The 20,786-nt window shown below is 42.7% G+C and overlaps 1 long non-coding RNA gene across 4 annotated transcripts in view; it reads left to right on the plus strand.

Moving 5' to 3' along the window:
• LOC110260765 (uncharacterized) overlaps nucleotides 1-7,988 on the plus strand; it is a 48,695-nt gene extending 40,707 nt beyond the window's left edge. For all 4 annotated transcript variants that reach the window (XR_014804053.1, XR_014804052.1, XR_014804056.1 and 1 more), the window contains one exon: nucleotides 6,130-7,988. This is a non-coding gene — a long non-coding RNA (uncharacterized LOC110260765). The remainder of the gene's footprint in view (nucleotides 1-6,129) is intronic.
• Nucleotides 7,989-20,786: the final 12,798 nt, after the last annotated feature.

Below are 20,786 nucleotides of genomic sequence, written 5' to 3' on the forward strand. Positions count from 1 at the left end.
TAGAAAAGATCTGCAGATAAGGAGGTAGAGTCTCCAGTGGTCTCTCTCAAGGGACTTTGAACCAGGCTCATAATTTCGTGGGGTTAAAAGGTAAGGCTAAAATAGAGACTTACACGTCAGATTCCTCCAGTTTGAACACCGGTCCCTGAGATTAAGTTTGGGACCTTTGAAAGCTGCATCAGCCCATTCCAGTAAAGCTGCATCCTCTGTCCTGTTTGATAAATTATTGCTTTGGGGAATAAAAAAATTTCATGCCTAGATGTGACCAAGACTTGCTTTATGAATATGCATGTCTGACTTGGGCAAGACACTTAGATTTCCTAACTCTTGGTGTCCTCATCTATAGAACTGACAGTGACACCTGGTGCTAAAGGGTGTTGGGAAGTTCAGAGGGAGCCCTTTGGGAAGCTGGGTTGGGTACCTGCCAGTGTCCTTTCCCAGCAGCCTCTCCTTCCTCTGTTGCACTGTGGTGTGCTGCTTGCTTGTCTGTGACAATCCACATCAAGCTCTTAGCTGTGGAAGGGGCAGGGGGATGTTTTTCTCCCTTGTGTATCCTGCTCTGTAAATGTTATTGAATAATGACTGCATAATGTGATATAAGGAATTATTATAATTCCATTCTGGGAAGTCTCTTTTTTTTTTTTTTTTTTTTTAGAGCTGCACCCATGGCACATGGAATTTCCCAGGCTAGGGGTCGAACTGGAGCTGGACCTGCCAGCCTGCACCACTACTCACAGCAACACCACATCCTTAACCCACTGAGTGAGGCCGGGGATTGACCCCTTGTCCTCATGGATGCTAGTTGGGTTTGTTACTTCTGAGCCATGATGGCAACTTGCAAGTCTGGTTCTTTAAATTGATGGTAGTAGGCATTTCTTGACCTGAACATGATCTAACATATAATATTGAGTTCTGACCCCACAAAGGAAGATAGAGAACACGTAACCCGCGTGTAGGGAATTTTGGCACGTGACTTGACTGTCGATATGTTATCGGGTTGGGGAGTTCCCTTCGTGGCTCAGAGGTAATGAACCCAACTAGATCTATGAGGATGCAGGTTCGATCCCTGGCCTCGCTCAGTGGGTTAAGAATTCGGTGTTGCTGTGAGCTGTGGTATAGGTTGCAGACGTGGCATTTCCTGAGCAGGGTTTGGAGTTGGCCTACCCTGGAGGAAATCTGAATTTTTTGTGTAATTTTCTAGTAGAAGCCAGGGATCTGTTCTCTTCTTCAGAGTTAAATTATATAACCATGAATAACGTAGTCATTGAATAGTATAGCCATAGAAAGCACCAGCACAGCCCATGGCTCAGGGTCTCAGCAAGTACTGGTTTTATTTTCCTCTTGCAAACCACCCCAATTTGGTTATTTCTGTCTTTATACTAGCCGTGAGGTCCACATGGCCTCGCCCTTCTGAATTTTGGGTTGGCTTTGGTCTACCCAATAGTGAATTAAAAGCCAGTGGTGATCCTGGGCAGTGTTGGATCCAAAGGTTGGTTTTTTCCAGGCCCATGGCCTGTGAGGGGCCCTCGAAGGGGGTGAGGGTGAAAGGGTTTTGTGTGTCCTTCCTTTGCTGATAGGGTATGTGAGCTGTGCCCTCTCATTCCTTCTTGCTGTTCTCGCTCGTCACATGGCAGCTGCCTCCTCCGTTCTGTAAAGAGCACACCCTTCCTTCCTGCTGGAGAACTTAGCCTGTTTGCCCAACCAATGCACTTGGCTCAGTGGACAAAGGTGGGGAGGTTTTGTGTGTGTGTTACATGTGCAACAAAGACGGGTCCCGCCCTGGATTTTGCTGTGGATCACATTCAAACCTGCGTTATGTCAACTGTCTCCCCCTCCCCCCAGTAACAAAGATCATTGTTTCAAAGGCTGGCTTCTCAGGGTTTTTGCCAAGGAAAAAATAGCAAAGATTATAGAAAATTATAGAAGCAGACTCAGGAAAGTCCATGGCCCTGAGATTACATTTAATACAATAATGTGTTTACTCGCAATGCCATTTTACGGTTTTGTTCTCCCCAAAGCACAATTTACAATGGTTTTACTAAAGGGTTTCAAGTCATCTTGGTACGTGATCTTTTGTTTATGTGTCTTTTAATTACCCAGATCGGTTTTTCCTTGATTTCAGCTCATCTTAAAAATTTTCAGAGGCTGTGCCAGGACAGCTTAAGGGGCACCAGGTTTCTTGCTAGACAGCCAGCAAACCACTATAAGGTTTTTCTGGGGGAATCGTAAAAAAATTAAAAGGTGTAAGGGAGTGGTCTCTGTAATCATACACTCTTCTTGAGCCCCAGACCGGTTGTGTTCCCTCTCCTACGCCTAAACCCAAAGCTATATATGGTATTGGTATGAAGCAGCATCATGCTAGAGATAATTATGTCTTGTCTTGAGGACTTGACCCAATCAGGCTGACGCTTCATAAGGAAAGTCTTGTGACACTGGCGGACTTGGCATCTGCCTGGGGCTGTTTGCAAACCCACTCCATTATAGACACAGGCCCTTCTCAGAGAAATGCTGTGTCCTTGGAACTCCTTAAAACTTTTCACTTTAAGCTAATTGCAGGCTTTCCTCTGGGTCCAGAACCAAGTAAATACACATTTAAAATGAACTTCTGATGTCCACTCATAAACAGATCATGTCTGGAAGACATAATATTTTTTCGCAGAGCAGAGATCTGGGACAAATACATTTTCATCGTTGTTTCAGTGTTGTAAAACTTGATCTGAAACCTGTGATACATGTCCCCGGGGGAAAAATACCAAACTCCGTTGTTCTATCAATCGTGGATAATCGAATCCAGTTGCACGTGCCTTGTGCAAAAGAGGAAACAATAGCCCAGAGAGCATGCGTGCCTTGCTCAGTATTCCCTAGCGTCCCCTCTGGCCTGACCTCTGCCCTCTGCCGTCTTCTCTAGCTCCTCCTCCCTAGCAGCTCAGCCCTGACCTGGTCTCTACAGCTCAACCTGACCCTAGGCAGAGGCCTGAAGGGCATTCATCCCAGACTCGGCTCTGTGGCAAGTCACCGTTTCTGCTGGTCTGGATTAGATCTGTGTCCCAGCTCTGAAAACCCTGTTTCTGCTCTGTTTTGCTCCTCTGTGCCTGACTCCTGATCAGTGTCTCCAAGAGTCCTGGTCCCTTTAAAGCCGAGTCCTCTTCTGCTTCTGCTGGTTTTTTCTTTCTTCTTTCTTTCTCTTCTTTTTTTCTTTCTTCCTTCTTTCCTTCACAATTTTATTTGGTGTACAGTTGACTTACAGTTGTTGTTTTAGTTTCAGGTGTACATCAAAGTGAATCAGTTATATATATACACACACATATATAAGTATATGTATATACATGTGCGTGTGTGTGTGTATATATGTGTGTGTATGTGTATATATATATATGTGTATATATATATATATATATATATATATATATATATATATCTCCATTCTTTTTTCCCATATAGGTCATTACAAACTGTTGTGTAGATATGCCTGTGCTATACAGTAGGTTCTTGGTAATCATCTATTTTATACAGTAGTGTGTATGTGTTATTTTCATCCTATGAATTCTTCCCTCCCCCTCCAGCATTTTCACTTATGGTAACCATAAGATTGGTTTTGAAACCTGTGAGTTTTATAAGTTCTTTTATGTCATTTTTACTAGATCCTACATATAAGTGATCTCATATGATGTTTGTCTTTTACTTATTTCACTCAGTATGATAATCTCTAGGTCTATCCATGTTGTTGCAAACGGCATGATTTCATTTTTTATGGCTGAGTAATATTCCATTGTATATATGTACCACATCTTCTTTATCTGTTCCTCTGCTGATGGACTGGCTTACTTTCCAATGCCTGGAGCCTTACTCATCACAGACAAATGACAGAAACCAGGATTAATAATGACGATGATCGTGATGATGAGGGCTAACGTATATTAAGCACAGTGCTCAGCACTCATCACTCATCACTCAACACATCATCTTGCTTAATCTTTATAAACATTTTAGCAAGTAGATAATATTAATGTCCCCATTGATAAGTAGATAAACTGAAGCCCAAAGAGGCTGAGTAACTGCCCAAGAACCTGGAGGTCATTGCTCAGATTCGAATGCAGTCACATCTGGATCTCAGCTCTTAGCTATGACACTCTTCTGTTAGGTGAAGACAGACCTTTCTAATGTTCAATGCCTGCCTTGATTGCTAAGGGCTGCCCCCTCCAAAATTCCCCGTAGCTCTGCCCTGTCTCCTGTTGGGATGTCTAGATGCCATGTTGTGTTCCCTGATGAGGCCTCTTGATACTGGCAGCTCTCTTGGACCTCACCTATTGTCTACGGCCCAGTGCTTTGGACACTGTGCTCTGCTTCCTGCCATGCGTGTCTCCCCATCACATGCAGCAGAGTGACTGCTCACCTCCCCTGGCAGGGCCCCTTTCAGTCCAGCTCCACTGAGTCTTCCCTGTTTGCTGCTGTTGATGCAACCAGGTCCCTGGTCTGATACACAGCTTGCTAGGGATTTAACTGGGTATTGAGGAAAGAGGTGGGGGTTTCACTGGAGACCAGCATTTTGATTGATTGCATGGAGGGAAAAAACCCACACCTTAAACAATATGAAGAGTTTATTTATGTTTTGGGAAGAAATTAAAATCTGTGATGTAACTTTTAAAGTTCAGGAATGCAACTTCCAGAGATCTTTTATAAATATTCAGGGGTAACTTCATACATCTTTCAGAAGTGATTATATTGTAAAAATGTTAATTGGTCTGCAAAACTTGCATTTTTTTCAGCTTACCTGTGGTAAAGATCATCCCTTGTCTTTTAGATTTGCAGGAAATTTAGCCCAGAATGACTTACAACTGAACTCTTGGTTCATTACTGATGCTACATAACATTGTACTTAAGTGTAGTCCTGTGTCCACATTCCCAGCTGCCTTTCTGGGTCTACATGTATTCCTAAAATGTTTGATTTTTGACCAAAATATCTAAGTCATCTATGTCAGCCCCATACCATTTAGGCCATTCCCCACACCTAATTCCTCTCTGTCCCCAAATGAATTTTAGCCCCTTATCTAGTTATACTTTCCTAACCTTCTGCATATAATTTTATTTTCTCTGGCATCTGCATCCCATTCTCTTAACCTTGACCTGTCTCGGCAGTTTCTAGCTGGGAGACTTCAGGTAACTTGGATAAACACTCCAGGCCTCTGGGACTTGGTGGTTAAGTGGCATAGAATGACCACTTTTGCAAAGTGCTTAAAAGAGTGTTTAGTACAGGCTAAGCGTTCTTTCCATTATGGACAAGTAATTCTTGTTTAAGAATTGTCTGGTCTCTTAGAGTTTCCATTGTGTCTCAGCAGTAATGAACTCGACTAGAAACCCTGAAGATATGGGTTTGATCCCTGGCCTTGCTCAGTGAGTTAAGGATCCATTATTGCTGTGAGCTGTGGTGTAGGTCACAGATGAGGCATGGATCTGGCATGGCTGTGGCTGTGGTGTAGAGCAGCAGCTGTGGCTCCAATTCAACCCCTAGCCTGGGAACTTCCATATGCTGTGGGTGTGGCCCTCAAAAGACAGGGAAAAAAAAAAAAAATCTGGTCTTTCATTCCACTATATGGGCAAAGAGCTCCTGTTGTGGGTGGAATGAAAATAAGACCGTTTTTGGAGCCCCTTCTCTGCTTCAGCCTCACTGCTAAGCAAGCACTTCCATTATTTACTTAGTGCTTTCAAGGATCCTAAAGAGACCATCATATCATTACAGGTTTGGGGTAATGACTAGTTTGGGGCTCAGGGAGTATTTTTCCTCTCTTGCTTCTTAGAGACCACGTCTGACCACGTCCTACAGTGCTTTTGCGTTTGCTTGAGGTGCCACTGTAGTTCTGCAGTGTGTCTTGGGGGTTTTCATGCAAGAGGAGATCAGGGGACAGGGGCAGGGACAGTCTTTGGGGAGACTGTAAGAGGCTTTCGATGTTTTGGAAGAATGTAGGATATTCTTGGCAGTGTCATTACAGAAGAGTGTCTACCTCCTGGATAGTTTCTGGGGAAAAGATCTTTAGAATCCAGAGAGAAATGAAGGAATAGTGAGCATCGTGGGATAATGTTAATGAAAACAGAAAAAATTTGTGAAAATAACTTGCTTGGCTCTGTTCCCAGGACGAATCCCTGAGGACACCTGCAAAGGACTGGAAGCTCTTAGCAACTCCTTGACCTGAGAGTGAGGAACCGAGTGGCGGGGAGCCCCAGGACCTGCCCATCATCACGTCTCTGCAGTGGCCTTGCCACAACCTGCCCGGCGGGTTCTCCTGGATTGGGGGAAGGTCTGGACCCGTGTCCCTCGGGGGTTCTCCTAGGTCTCTTATGGAGGAGGTGGCAGGGCAGGGAATTGCTCAGTGACTTTCGACTCCATTTCCAAGGCACATGCATTGTTAAGTGCTAAGACTTCTGTAAGATAGTTGGAGTGGAAAATGGAACCCTTAATCCTAGACCCTAAAGTTCAACTCTTTCATGATCGCTACAATGGGTGCTAAAGAGAAGAGAACAGAGGAAACAGTCTGGGCAAATGTATCCTGTTTGTTGTTATGGGGCTTTGGTCTCAAATCTCTGTGGTTGAGCTGAGCTAGTTTGGAGCATGTGTCAGCTGTGAGCATGCCCTTTGCCTGTCTAAATTCAGGTGGAAGACGAAAAGCCTAATGATAAGTTCAAGGTCAAATAAGTCTAAATATGAATAAGAAGCAATAAAGCATAGTCCTAAAGTCAGATGTGAAAGCGAGAGAATGTGATGCTTATGGATGAGAAAAGTGAGACAGGCCTTATGGAATCTCCAGCTTTCATGCTGGACTTTGTTTGGTATAGAACCTTCTCAGCATGGTGCTAGGATGCTCCCTTCTCAGGAAATAGCTCAGACGGGAGAAACCTTGAGCTTCTCCCAGTAGCTGAAAGGTGCCTCAAACATTCATTACAGCTTCTTAGACAGAGTTCGCTGAGGAAAGTTGTGTTCCCTGGGGCTGAAAATTCTAGTAGACTGTAGGTGCTTTCAAACTTTGTGGTTTTTATTTATTTTTATTTTAAAAAATTTTTTGAAAAGATACTTCTTTTAGGCATAGAAACTTATACAGAACTCTAATATGTAACTGGTTAAAATGTATTCTATTTGTTTTTTTGTTTTTTTTTGTCTTTTTTGTCTGATGTTGTTGTTGTTGTTGCTATTTCTTGAGCCACTCCCGTGGCATATGGAGATTCCCAGGCTAGGGGTTGAATCGGAGCTGTAGCCACCGGCCTACGCCAGAGCCACAGCAACTCGGGATCCGAGCCGCGTCTGCAACCTACACCACAGCTCACGGCAACGCCGGATCGTTAACCCACTGAGCAAGGGCAGGGACCGAACCCGCAACCTCATGGTTCCTAGTCGGATTCGTTAACCACTGCGCCACGACGGGAACTCCGAAATGTATTCTATTTGTATAAATTTATTTTAGGAACTCAAATGCAGTGAAGCTTTGCTACGTGCACTCTTTACTGGATAACAGTGAGGAGAGTGGGCGGGGAGATATCCACTCAGTGAAAAGGAGATTGCAAACCAAATTTCCAAAAGAAATAAAGAGATCAAAAATTCAGTAATATGGTTCTGAAAAACCAAACTGAACATGAGTTTACGCCATGAAGTAGCCTTTATTCTTTAACATGGAGTGCTCAACAAGATAAATGGGAGAAGGATTTTCATTAAAAAGAACAGGAAATTATGAAACAAAGGCTGGTAAAAATGAAAAAAAGTTTAAGGAAAAAAAAAAAAAACAGTTGGGAAAAATGGAGAATCAATGACAATACTCCAAAATATCTTTCATAGAAATTCAGTAAAAATGAAACAGAAGTAAGGGTGGAGAATCAATATTTTGAAAGATGATGATTTAAAAAATGTACCAGAATTGAAGATCAGTTTTTGAGTACTCTGAGTACCAATTCCAGAATGAAAAATAAGTCAAATAAAAATAAATTCATAAGTAGATGAATGACAGTGATACTGTAGAGTCTCAAGGTGTATTAATTTGCTGGGGCTGCCATAACCAAGTCCCACAGGTTTAGGTGGCTTACACAGGAGAAATTTCACAACCAATCAAAAAATAAACAAGCAAACAAAAACCAAAAAAAGGAAAAAAAAAAAAACCTCACAAGAAAAGCTTCACTATTCTAGAGGCTAGAAACCAGACTAAGGTGTCAGCAGGGTGGGTTTCTTCTGAGGTTTCCCTCCTTAGCTTGCAAATGGCCTTCTCACTGTCTTCCTTCCATCTTTGCTCAGTGCCTATCTGTGTCCTCATGTCCTTCTTATAAGGACACCATGAATGGCTCTACCTCTAAATACAGTCACATTCTGAGGTACTAAATGTTGAGCTTCAACAATATGAATTTTGAGGAGCATACAGCTCAATGTGTAGCATAAGAATAAGGAACAAAATCTTAAGATGCCCCATGAGAAAGGAGTGGCCATCAGACTTTATCTCAGCCACAATAGATAACAGAGGAAAAGGGAACAAAGACTTCCATTGCCTGTGAAGGGAGAGTAATTGTCTGATTTAAAATGAAGCTAGATGGAGTTCCTGTCATGGCACAGGGGAAATGAATCCGACTAGGAACCATGAGGTTGCAGGTTCGATCCCTGGCTTCACTCAGTGGGTTAAGGACCTGCTGTTGCCATGAGCTGTGGTGTAGGTCACAGACATGGCTCAGATCTGGCTGTGGCTGTGGCTGTGGCACAAGCCAGCAGCTGTAGCTCGGATTAGACACCTAGCCTGGAAATCTCTATATGCCGCGGGTGTGGCCTAAAAAGCAATAAATGAATAAATAAAATGAAGCTAGAATATTGTTAAAAAGGAAGCATAGGTAAGTTAGATAATTTTGTCAAGGCTGAAAAACTAAGTGCTAGGGCTAGCCTTTGCTTTCAGACCGTCTGACCTCAGCCCCTATACTTTCAATCATTATGCTATTAGGAACAAACAGGGACATAACTGTAGCTACAGTTTTAAAAAATAATGAAGACATATGAACAAGTTGGTGTTAATAAATTGGAAAACTTAGATGCAATTTGTACTTTCTAGAAAAATATGAATTATTAACCTTGACACAGAAGGAAACAGAAAACCTGATTATTTCAATGATGACAGCTATTTAATGCCAAGTCAAAAAGCCTTCTCTTCTCCAAACTAAATAGGCTCAGATGATTTTACTGACAATTTAAAATAACTTGTTCAAGAACAGATAATTTTTATGTTATATAAACAATTTCAAAGAATTAAAAAAAGCCTAGGAAACCTGCTTAACTTGTGTTATAACATTAGGAGAATTTTGACACTTAAGACAGAATAAGAGCAGCAGGAAAAAAAATTTAGATCAGCTTTACTTATATATAAAATTTGAAAAAAGGGGGGGCTTAAACAAGGGGATTTAAGCAGTTAAAAATTAAACCAAGACACCCCCCCAGCCCCACTCCTGGGCATCTATCCAGAGAAAACTATAACTAGAAAAGATACACATACTCCAATGTTCACTGAAGCATTATATACAATAGCCAAGCCATGGAAACAACCTAAATGTCCATCGACAGAGGAGTGGATAAAGAAGATGTGGTACATATACATGATGGAATATTACTCAGCCATTAAAAGGAAAGAAATAATGGCATTTGCAGCAACATGGATGGACCTAGAAATTATCATGCTAAGTGAAGTCAGTCAGACAGTGAGACACCAACATCAAATGCTCTCACTTATATGTGGAATCTAAAAAAAGGACACAATGAACTTCTTTGCAGAACAGATACTCACAGGCTTTGAAAAACTTTTGGTTTCCAAATGAGACAGGCTGGGAAGTGGGGGGATGTGCTGGAGATTTGGGGATGGAAATGCTATAAAATTGGGTTGAGATGATCATTGTACAACTATAAATGAAATTAAATTCGCTGAGTAAAAAAAAAAAAAAAAAAGAAAAAGAAAAATAGGAGCTCTCTTCATGGTGCAGAGAAAATGAATCCAACTAGTAACCATGAGGTTGTGGGTTTGATCCCTGGCCTTGCTCAGTGGATTATGGATCCGGCATTGCCGTGAGCTATGGTATAGGTTGCAGACCTGTCTCAGATCCTGCGTTGCTGTGACTGTGGTGTAAGCTGGCAACTGTAGCTCCAATTGGACGCCTAGCCTAGGAACCTCCATAGGCCATGGGTGCGGCCCTAAAAAAAAAAAAAAAAAAAAAAAATCAACCAAGACAATGGCGAGGAATATAAGGATCATTTATTATCTAAAAATCTATTAAAAGGTATATAAATTATTAAATTTAATATAAAAACTATCTCAAAAGATACAGAAAAAGCATTTGATGTAATTTAATAACTATTCTCAATGATAACTATTATAAAATAGGAATAAAGGAATTCCCTCTCCTCAATAAAGTGATACTGTAGAGTCTCAAGGTGTATTAAATTTTAAAATTTCACAGTTAATATATTTAACAGTGAGATCTTCTAATAGTGTACATTCAAGTTAGAATTCAAGGATGCCCTAGTCAACATTTCTTTTGAACTTAGTCCTCGAGATTCTAGCCAATGTATAAATTTAAATCAGCCAAGCTGCAGAAATCTTGCTCTCTAGGAAGGGGGTGTCAGACGCTTGCTGGGGTCAGCCTCTCTGTCTTTTCCAAGTGTCTATGACTTCACTTTCTCAGACCAGCAGAAAGGGGCCCATCAGGAACCAAAGTCAATCTGAAGTCTTCCTGGAGGTCAGCTCTAACTTGTTTCATTCATCTCTTCACCGCTGCGACCTGGTCCCCTTACAGGAAAAAGAGGAGCTGAGGACTCAGACCATCTTATTCTTTGGCATAACATGGAAACTTCCTTTTCCCCAAATCTAAGAGAACACCCCAATTGCCTTGGTCACCACATCACCCTCTACGTCGACTTTCAAGCCACCAACAAGGGCAAATTCAACCAAACAATCTCCCTCACTTTCTGGTTTTTCATTCAAAGAGAAATAGAATTTTCTTTTTTTATTTAAAATTAAATTGCAAGGATCAAGGTCAAAAAGTCACCGGGGCCTCCTGGCTGCACTCTACTTTCCTCATTTTGTGGCTCCAAGTGAGACAATGAATTGTGCCTTCAATTTGCATGTGGTGTGAAAACGGATTCTTGTCTGACTCCCTCACACTTGCATCAGACACGAACTCAGCCTGGCGTCGTCTGCCCTGTTCCGCTTTTGATTACCTTTTGCTTTGATGCGCGCGGATTTATTAACACGCCAAGCGCTCCCAGGGAATCTCAGAGCTGGGAGCCCGGTGCCAAAATCACAAGGTGCTCTTTCCATCACACAAGGCTTTTGTTTAAGCATTTCTCCAGCGAACCTGCCTGTCAAGGCTGATTCTGTGGAAGAACATATTTGTGCGACAAAGCAAAGCTGCGGCCGAAGGGTCGGGAAGCCTATGACTCGTGAGGTGAATAATTCACTCCAGGCCATGCAGGACACGCGGGGTCACGGATGCTCACAGCGGGAGCGAGGCGTTATTCATTACCAGCCTTGGGTTTGTCGTCTTCAGAGATCCCCCTTCCCCCGTTCAGTGCCCCTTCAGGTTTTAACAAGACATCACATTCTTTTAAATTTCCCCTGGGCGGCAGAGGTCTCCCCCTGCCCCCTCTTTTTCTTTTTCTTTTTCTATGCTCTACAACACTAGGTAGAAAGCTGGAGCGCTTGTAAATTGCAGCAGTTAACGTCAAATTGATGGAGCAGTGATCAAATGAAGTTCATAACCACACAATGCAACCTGAGTGCGGAATGCTGTTTCAAACATTTCTAATGACAGGTTTATAAAATCATAAAAACAGAGGCCCCCCCCCACCCCCCCAGCAATAAAAAGACTTCATGTGGGTGACCAAAACTATTAACGAGGATGAGTGGACCTTGGTTTTGGGACCAGTGGTGTCCCAGTAGGAACTTCAGCATTGGGAGGTCCTTAAACTTAGAACTGTCCTAACTCCCTTCTTCCTGGTTTCCTTTTTTTTTTTTTTTTTTTTGTCTTTTTGCTATTTCTTTGGGCCGCTCCTGCGGCATATGTAGGTTCCCAGGCTAGGGGTCGAATCGGAGCTGCAGCCACCAGCCTACGCCAGAGCCACAGCAACGCGGGATCCGAGCCGCGTCTGCAACCTACACCACAGCTCACGGCAACGCCGGAATCGTCAACCCACTGAGCAAGGGCAGGGACCGAACCCGCAAGCTCATAGTTCCTGGTCGGATTCGTTAACCACTGCGCCACGACGGGAACTCCCTTCCTGGTTTCCTAACCTTGATTCCAGGGAGTTTGCTGGTCTTGAAAAGCCAGGGTGGCGAATTGCTGAGCTGTCTGCTTAGCTCCAGCATACATCCCCAGTCCATTCACAAAACAGAATGAGGGACTCTGTTACACAATTAATGGGAAGGGAAATATTTAAAAACCTATTAAACTAGATGCTCTGCAGCTGACTTCCAGCTGTCTATTCAGCTGCAAACAGCAAAAGGAAAAGTGATTAGAGGCGGGAAAAATGACAATGAAAGAGTCTGAGAATAACACTGAGCCAGTCCATTGTTACTTTCATATAGGGAGAAAGAACTGGTCCACTCACTTTTAGCTTATTATAGTTCACCCATCCAATGGAGGTAAATGGTATCTGTGTCCTAGAGAATGATTTCTTTGGAATGATTTAGTTTCAGGGAAAGGAAGAAATCGAACTTGGTGGCGAGAATAACGATATGAGATGAAGGACAGAGGCTACGGAAAGAGCAGTTAGGGTCTCCCCTCTGTGCTGTTTTTACTCTGCACAGGCTGCTGGCTGTGCCTGTCGTTAATACCCAGACAGAAGAGTAAATTGTCAACTTGCTTTCAAGCAGCGCCCTTCTGTCTTTAGAGAATTTATCTTCTAACTGCTGAAATTGTGGTTTGTGAAATCACTCCTTGATTCCAGACTGGAAATAGCCAAGGAAATAACTGAGCCTGTAAAATAGGAAAACTCATATAAAACTGTAAAGATAGACATATAGAAAAGTATATAAGGTACACAAAAGAATGACTTAGGTTTATAGGGCTTGTGTACAGAGCACAGAAAATCACAAGCTACTGGGTAGGTCTGACAGGCAGCTTTAGTTGGCACTGAATTACTTAAACAATTCAGGACCAAGTTGAGCCATTCTTGATGGGATATCATTCAGGTGGTTCCCTTTGATTGTGTGAGCCTGTGTATGTAAGATGTTATGTTTCAGTTCCTATCATTTTAAGGTGTATGTGTAGACTGAGTATCATTAAGCAAGATAGTGTTCCTGGAGGATGTCAGTATTTACCCACTAATTGACCCACTAAGAACCAGCAGTGACATGCTCTCCGGTTGTGGTCTGGAGGCTGAATTAAAATAAAAACCCACACTAGTGTTCTACTTAGATCCCCCCGATTAAAAGACTCGTATACAAAGCCGATGAGACCCACACTAGCTGCAAGTTAACGCTTGCTGGCCTCTTGCAGTCAACCCGCCAGCCCGACTTGGTAAACAAGAACTCAGGCAGAGAGAGGGTCCTTTACTGCTGCCAGAAGGGGAGGCAGGAGAGGAGCCAGCTGCAGGGTGGTGCAGGAGCATGGGTCTTGGAGCCAGACCACGTGGGTCCTAGTCTGAGCTCCGTTCGCCTTTCCCTTGGACCCTTGGTCACTTATGGAAGCCAGACCGCATTTTTCTCACGTGTGCAATGGAGGAAGTGACGTGGATCTCGTAGATGAGAGGCACACGGGAGAGAAGGTTTGAGAGTGATCCCCACCTTCAAGGCATCGGTGGAGAAGACTGGTATTTGCCAGCCATTCTCTAAGCAGCATCATGGTGAGGGACGTATGTCAGGAGAGGACCCAGTGAGAATATGACCCTCTCCCTGGAGAAGCTGTCAGACTCCAAAGACCGATCTTTAGGAGGCAGGAGAGCAATGGTATCTGACTTAGGGATTGTTGGGCCTCACCTGGAAATAGAGTATCTTTAATAAGGTTTTGTTTAAAAAAAATTTTTTTTTTAAAAAATTTTAATGACAGTTCCTTTCCAATTTGGGAGAAGTCAGCATTGAGATAAATTTGATGCTTTGGGCTTTGGGTAGCAGAATTAGCATATATCTTTTAATCTTAAAGATTAAAGAGTTTTAGTTCACAAGCAGCTTGCGGAGCCCTCCTGATGCACTATATTCAGGTAATCCCATCAAATGGGGAAATCAGATCAGTTCTGACTGATTCAAAATGTCCTGGCTGAAAGGCAGAGATGTCAGTAGAGATTTCAGGCTCATGGAAAAGTGCTTAGTGCAGCTTCATCTGCTTCTTCCATTCTAATCAGAGGGGTCCTCTGTGGGTTGTAAGACACGAAGCAAGAGGTTGAGGGAGCCCCTCAAGAACAAGGGGGCCAAAACCTGGATCTGAAGAGGCAAACACTTAAACAAGCTCTGGCTGAGGAGTGAAAGTTATAGACCCCAGGGATGAACCAGCTCGTTCTGAAGCAACTTCCTTGGTTTGGAGCCAGAGGGCCAGATGCCCAGAGTCTGCGAATACACAGGATTTAAGGCAGACTGCCGCTCTCAAGAACCTCCCGTGCTTTTCTAGCTCAGCCTTGGAGGAGTTTTATTCCATAAATTGTAGGCAAACCTGTGACCCGCTGGGTTCCAGGCACAGAACCTATGTTACCAGAACAGGGACTTGACCCAGTAGTAAAACGCTTAGAGATTTAGTCCCATCAAAAAGATAGAAATCGTAAATTACAAGCATCATAAGAGTTTTCATTTCATTTAATCATAGACATGTTTCCTGCTCTAACTTTTTAAAGATGGTCTACATTTGAAAAGAATTAGGACAATCCTGTATCTTTGATCAACTCCACATCTCTTTAGGGGAAAAGATTTAACACTCTCGTTTTTAAACAGGAATATAAATATGCATCAGCTAAGAGTTTTCCAAATTAGGCAGCAAAAACTTTATAATTTCCTGCCGTCCAAATGAATAGGAGGCCTGTTTTGTCTTAGAAGTGACTGTCTTTGAACTAAACACACTTGAGCAAGGGGGTTTTGTGCGTGTCACCATTTTTGACACAACTTGTCATTAGTTTTAACTTTGACCAGGTTGTAATGAGGAATTTGGTTGTGCAAGTTGGCCTATTGTTTGTCTATACCCAGGGTTAATCATTGCTTCCCAGGTCAATCATCATCATTTTATTTTTTAATTTTTTAACTTTTGCCTTTTTAGGGCCATACCCATGGCATATGGAGGTTCCCAGGCTAGAGGTCCAGTTAGAGCTACAGCAGCCAGCCTATGCTGCAGTCACAGCAATGCCCGATCCGAGCCGTGTCTGTGACCTACAACACAGCTCATGGCAACACTGGATCCTTAACCCACTAAGCGATGTCAGGGATCGAACCTGCAACCTTGTGGTTGCTAGTCGGATTCATTTCTGCTATGCCACAACAGGAACTCCAATCATCACCATTATAAGTGGAAAGAAATGACCTTTACCCCTGGGATGTTTCCCACAGAGTTTATTATATGTAGTTAGACCATGAGATCAGATGTAGAGGGAAGGCAGAGTACTCCAGGGTCGGGATGGGGTGGAATATGACCCAGTTCCATGGGGGAAGGTGGGCATATAAGGCTTTCTCTCTTTCAGAAACATGTCAGGGAGATGGACCAGTTGAAGGCTACATGGGGGCAGAAGAGTGGCCATGACATTCTAAGAAAAGTCTCCTTCATAACGCATTTTGAAATTTCTGCTCTCACATAACTCCTTTGAGAAGCCCTCTTGACATGACAGCGGGATCATTTCTTGTTGTGGGGAATTTCCTGAGTATTGCAGGATGTTGAGCATCTCTGACCTTCTCTCCCCAGTTAGCTTGGCAACAACAATGTCTCCAGAATGTTCAAGGCTTCTAAACATATTACTGGGATTAGTAGAGAGCCATGCATGACCCAGGTGGAAAGGCCACCAAGATTTTCTTTGGGAAGAGAAGAAACAGAAATTTCAGAACATACGACAGATCATGGCAAGAGGTGGACGTGCTAACAAGAGCATGGGCATCCAATCTCGCCTATGAGAATGTGGCCAAGAGTGCCCCCTATTGGGTAGGGAGGGGAAGGAGAAATAACACTTAGCAGGTACTTATTATGTGCCAGTATTTTGTAATAATTAATGTAATCATCACTACTCTATGAACTAGTGTACTTATTCTATCTTCACATAAAGAACTTGAGTCACAGAGAGCTTGACGGTGACAAAGGTGGGATGAGAATAGCAGACCCCTTGAATGCTTTCTCTTTTTAAAGATGTGGATTCAAACTACTCAGCCGTAAAAAAGAATGAAATAATGCCATTTGCAGCAACATAGATGGAACTAGAGAATTTCATACTGAGTGAAGTAAGTCAGAAAGAGAAAGATACATACCATATGATATCACTTATATCTGGAATCTAATATAAGGCACAAATGAACCTTTACACAGAAAAGAAAATCATGGACTTGGAGAATAGACTTGTGGTTGCCAAGGGGGAGAAGGGAGTGGGTTGGTTGGGGAGCTTGGGGTTAATAGATGCAAACTATTGCCTTTGGAATGGATGAGCAATGAGATCCTGCTGTGTAGCACTGGGAACTATGTCTAGTCCCTTATGATGGAGCATGATAATGTGAGAAAATAGAATGTGTACATGTATGTGTAACTGGGCCACCATGCTGCACAGTAGAAAAAAATTGTATCGGGGGAAATAACTATTAAAGAATAATAAAAAAATTAATAAATGCAAAAAAAAGAACCCCCCCCCCCCAAAAAAAAGATGTGGATTCAGGATAAAGCTCCCTCTGCATTCCAGGTTCAGGGTTTTTCTTGTCATCCTGGGTGTCCAAGGTTGCATGAACAGATAAGAAAACTAGTGATTCTGTTACTGTAATTTAGACAAGTAACCTCTACCAGGAACCCGGTAGAACACTAGCCACACAGGGTATTCTGTATACCTCTCTTGCCAGTGCCAATGAGAGATACATTTGCTCAGTGCCTGCGGTGACAATTATTGCATAATTTTTGACTGCCTTAGGCCGTCCTTTACCCCAAGGTCACCATAATTTTCTTCTCTGTGGGTAATGAAATGGAGTTGTCAAGTGACTGTTGATAAGACATTAATAAAACTACTGATGAGCTGGAACTTGGGTCTAAGGAAATGTGCCAGAGACAGGCTAGGTGTTTGCCAAACCTGTTTTCTCTTCCACTAGTTCATACAGGTAGACAACACCCCCCACCTCCTTTGCAGGGAAGTATAACCGTGAACTGAATTTTGGCCAATGGAATGTGACCAGGAGTGTGTATATCACTTCCACACTGGACCCCTAAAGTCCTTCTTGGAATCCTCACCTCTCCTGCTTCCCTGTCTGCTGCCCGGATGTGGGTATCAAGATGATCTTGGGAGCTATGTGGGGAACCTGGCAGAGTCTTCATTACCCTGGTCCTTGTGAAGGAAACTCCTCAGCTGTTCCCACTGTTGATTGGATTTCATGCATTGGGTTAAATCCATTGGTGTGCTGTCTTGGGCTTGTACTGGCTGGCAAGAGCTGATCGCTAAATTTTAGGAATTTTGTAAACTAGTCAACATCAAGTTGATGGCTTGAAATCATCGTGATTGGGGCATTTACAACACAGAAGCTGGCAAATGCCACAAACTAGAGCTTTTATTTGGGGGTCATTTTACTAACACACCACTGATTAAAACACTGGGATTTTATTTGTATACAGTTAGCATTATCATAATGAATGTATATATATGTTGCTATTCAAAGTGATGTTCTTTAACAAATCCTAAGAGATGTGAAGTTGACTTTGTGGTTGTGTGGAGGTTGGCAAGCGCTGGACATCAGGGAAATGGATATCAGAGACTGGAAAAGCAATGACTCACATTATACAGTGGCAAAACATTTGGTAAAACCATTATTTATAATAACTCAGAAGGCAGACCTAGTGCCCATGCAGCCTCTGCCTCTTAGAGAAGTGGTTAGAAGCCAGAATAGTAGGTAGCACGTACTGTTTATTACTGGCTGTAGTTAAAAAGTCTTAACAAATGAGATGAAAGTTTCAAAAATACAAAGATTGGTAGAATTGGAAAAGTTTACTACTTTAGGACTCCAAAACTAGGAAATAAGACAGGAAAACTTGCAGGCCAAAGACTCTATTCAGAGATGAATCGGTACTCAGGTGGGTTTATTTATTTTTATTTAAAAATGTTTATTTTTTATCATCACAAACATTTTTGAGATGGGAAGTGTTCGAATGCATGCACATTCTAAGTTTCCCTTTAAAGCAATTGGAAAGCAAAAGTAGCCATCCTGGTTTGCTATCACCGTAGTACATTTTGTTATGTAACAAACCACCCTAAAACTTAGTGGCTTCCAATCACTATCATTTTATTTTGCTCATGAATTTGTGATTTGGGCAGAGTTTGGCGAGGAGAGCTTGCCTCTGCTCCACGCAGTGTCGACTTGACTGATGGCAGAGGTTTGCTTCCAAGATGACTCATGCTCGGCAGGTAGGCACTGGTTGTTGGCTGGGAGCTTGGCTGGGACTGAGGATGGGGGGCTTTTTTTTTCCTTCCCACATGGCCTCCGTATGGGTCTGGGGTGCCTCACAGAATGATGGCTGGATCCAAAGAGCAAGTGCCCTAAGAGAGAGCCTGTTGGAAGCTGTATTCCCTTTTATACATGAACTTGGAAATCGCAGAGTGCCCCTTTACCCTTTATTCAAAATAGTCACAAAGCCCTACCAGCTTCAAGGGGGAAAACATAGATCTACTTTTTGAAAGAGGCAGGCAAGTTTCCGGATGAGCATGTGGGGTAAGAAATAATTGCCGTAGCTTCTTGCTACACTTATTCAGCGGGGGAGTGAGCATTCATTGAGCCAAGTTCATTTAAGAACCCATCTTTGTTAAATGGTTGAAAGGAATGGATATTTCAAATTTAGTGCTTAATTTTCTACTAGTTTAAGGCAGCCATAATGAGTCAACTTATTATCCAGTAACAACCAGAACACTATTTATAGAAAAATAAGTCCTGAAGGAGCCCCAGGGATATTTAGAAAGGAAAAAGAAGTCATTATTGGATAAAATAGACGTGAGAACGCAAAACCATCGTGTCTGCAGTGAATATTTGTTGAAGGCCTTCAGTGTGTCAAGCACCACTCAAGTCACTATGAAGATACAAATGAATGATTTATTTCTGCTCCCAAGGAAACTAACGGTGGTTGTGGGGGGGAGGGTGAGAGGTGAATAAAAGGCATCTGTCTGATTACAAGCCAGTACTATTGACCCAACGTTAGATACGGAAACAGTGCTTGAGAAGTATGGAGAAGGTCTCATTCTACTTGGGTTGGCTGTGAAACGTGGATGAGATTTGTCCTGAATTTTCACTTATCAAAGATCATGAGTCAATCTCCCAGCAGAGGCAGAGCCGCAGACCCAGCAGCATTCCTGACTCAAAGACAGTGCTCTTTCCACACCACCACACAACGTTTTAGGTTGGGTTGTGTTGTACAGTTCATGTGTATGCTGGCTGTTAACGTTTCTTGTGCTGTTGTGTCTGCTCCAATCCCCAAGGAGATTCAGGTCAAGGTCTTGGCGAGGTATGTTAATAACGGATGGGGAGTTCCCGTCATGGCGCAGTGGTTAACGAATCCGACTAGGAACCATGAGGTTGCGGGTTCTATCCCTGACCTTGCTCAGTGGGTTAACGATCCGGCGTTGCCATGAGCTGTGGTGTAGGCTGCAGACATGGCTCGGATCCCGCGTTGCTGTGGCTCTGGCTTAGGCCAGTGGCTACAGCTCTGATTCAACCCCTAGCCTGGGAACCTCCATATGCCGCGGGAGCGGCCCAAGAAATAGCAACAACAACAACAACAACAACAACAACAAAGACAAAAAGACAAAAAAAAAAAAAAAAAAAACAAAAAACGGATGGGGAGAGCATGAAAACAGACTGTCCTCAGATGAAGGAGGCATCTCCTTCAATAGGAGTGTTTGTATCCTATCTGATTAAACTGTTGCAAGACTTGCTAACTAGATACCATGGAGATTTTTTCCATTTTAGTGATTTCCTTTCCCTTATCAACATTCTGAGAGATATAGTAATAATCATCATAATTGTCAAAAGGGAGAAAATAAAGACGAGACCTGGATGAGCTGTCAGTTCAGAAATTAGAAATTTATCAAACAAAGACATGTATTTTATATAGGAACTCATACACTTAGGATCCTGAAAACAATTGACCCTGAATATTTGGCACAGAAATTTTTCCTCCTCCATCTTTTGTAAGTTTTATATATTTTTTCAGGGTCCTTAATCTGACCAAGATAAAGAACAGTGATTACTTGGGGAGTTCTCGTCGTGGTGCAGTGGTGAACGAATCTGACAAGGAACCATGAGGTTGCGGGTTCGGTCCCTGGCCTCGGTCAGTGGGTTAAGGATCCGGTGTTGCCGTGAGCTGTGGTGTGGGTCGCAGATGTGGCTCGGATCCCGCATTGCTGTGGCTCTGGAGAAGGCCAGCGGCTACAGCTCCGATTAGACCCCTAGCCTGGGAACCTCCATATGCCGTGGGAGCAGCCCTAGAAAAGGCAAAAAGACAAAAACAAAACAAAACAAACGAAAAAACCCCAACAAAAACAAATAGACAAACAAAAAACAGTGATTACTTATCTCTGGCAAAAAAAAAAACCCCTACAGTATTTTTGCTTACCTTAAGGGTATATAAAAATTCTTGGAATATAAAACTTT

This window comes from Sus scrofa, chromosome 5 (genome assembly GCF_054392235.1).
Source record: "Sus scrofa isolate SSC_HxYL_T2T_F1_AM1 chromosome 5, Sscrofa_HxYL_maternal_Yorkshire_Landrace_v2.0, whole genome shotgun sequence".
In the NCBI taxonomy this organism is placed as follows: domain Eukaryota; kingdom Metazoa; phylum Chordata; class Mammalia; order Artiodactyla; family Suidae; genus Sus; species Sus scrofa.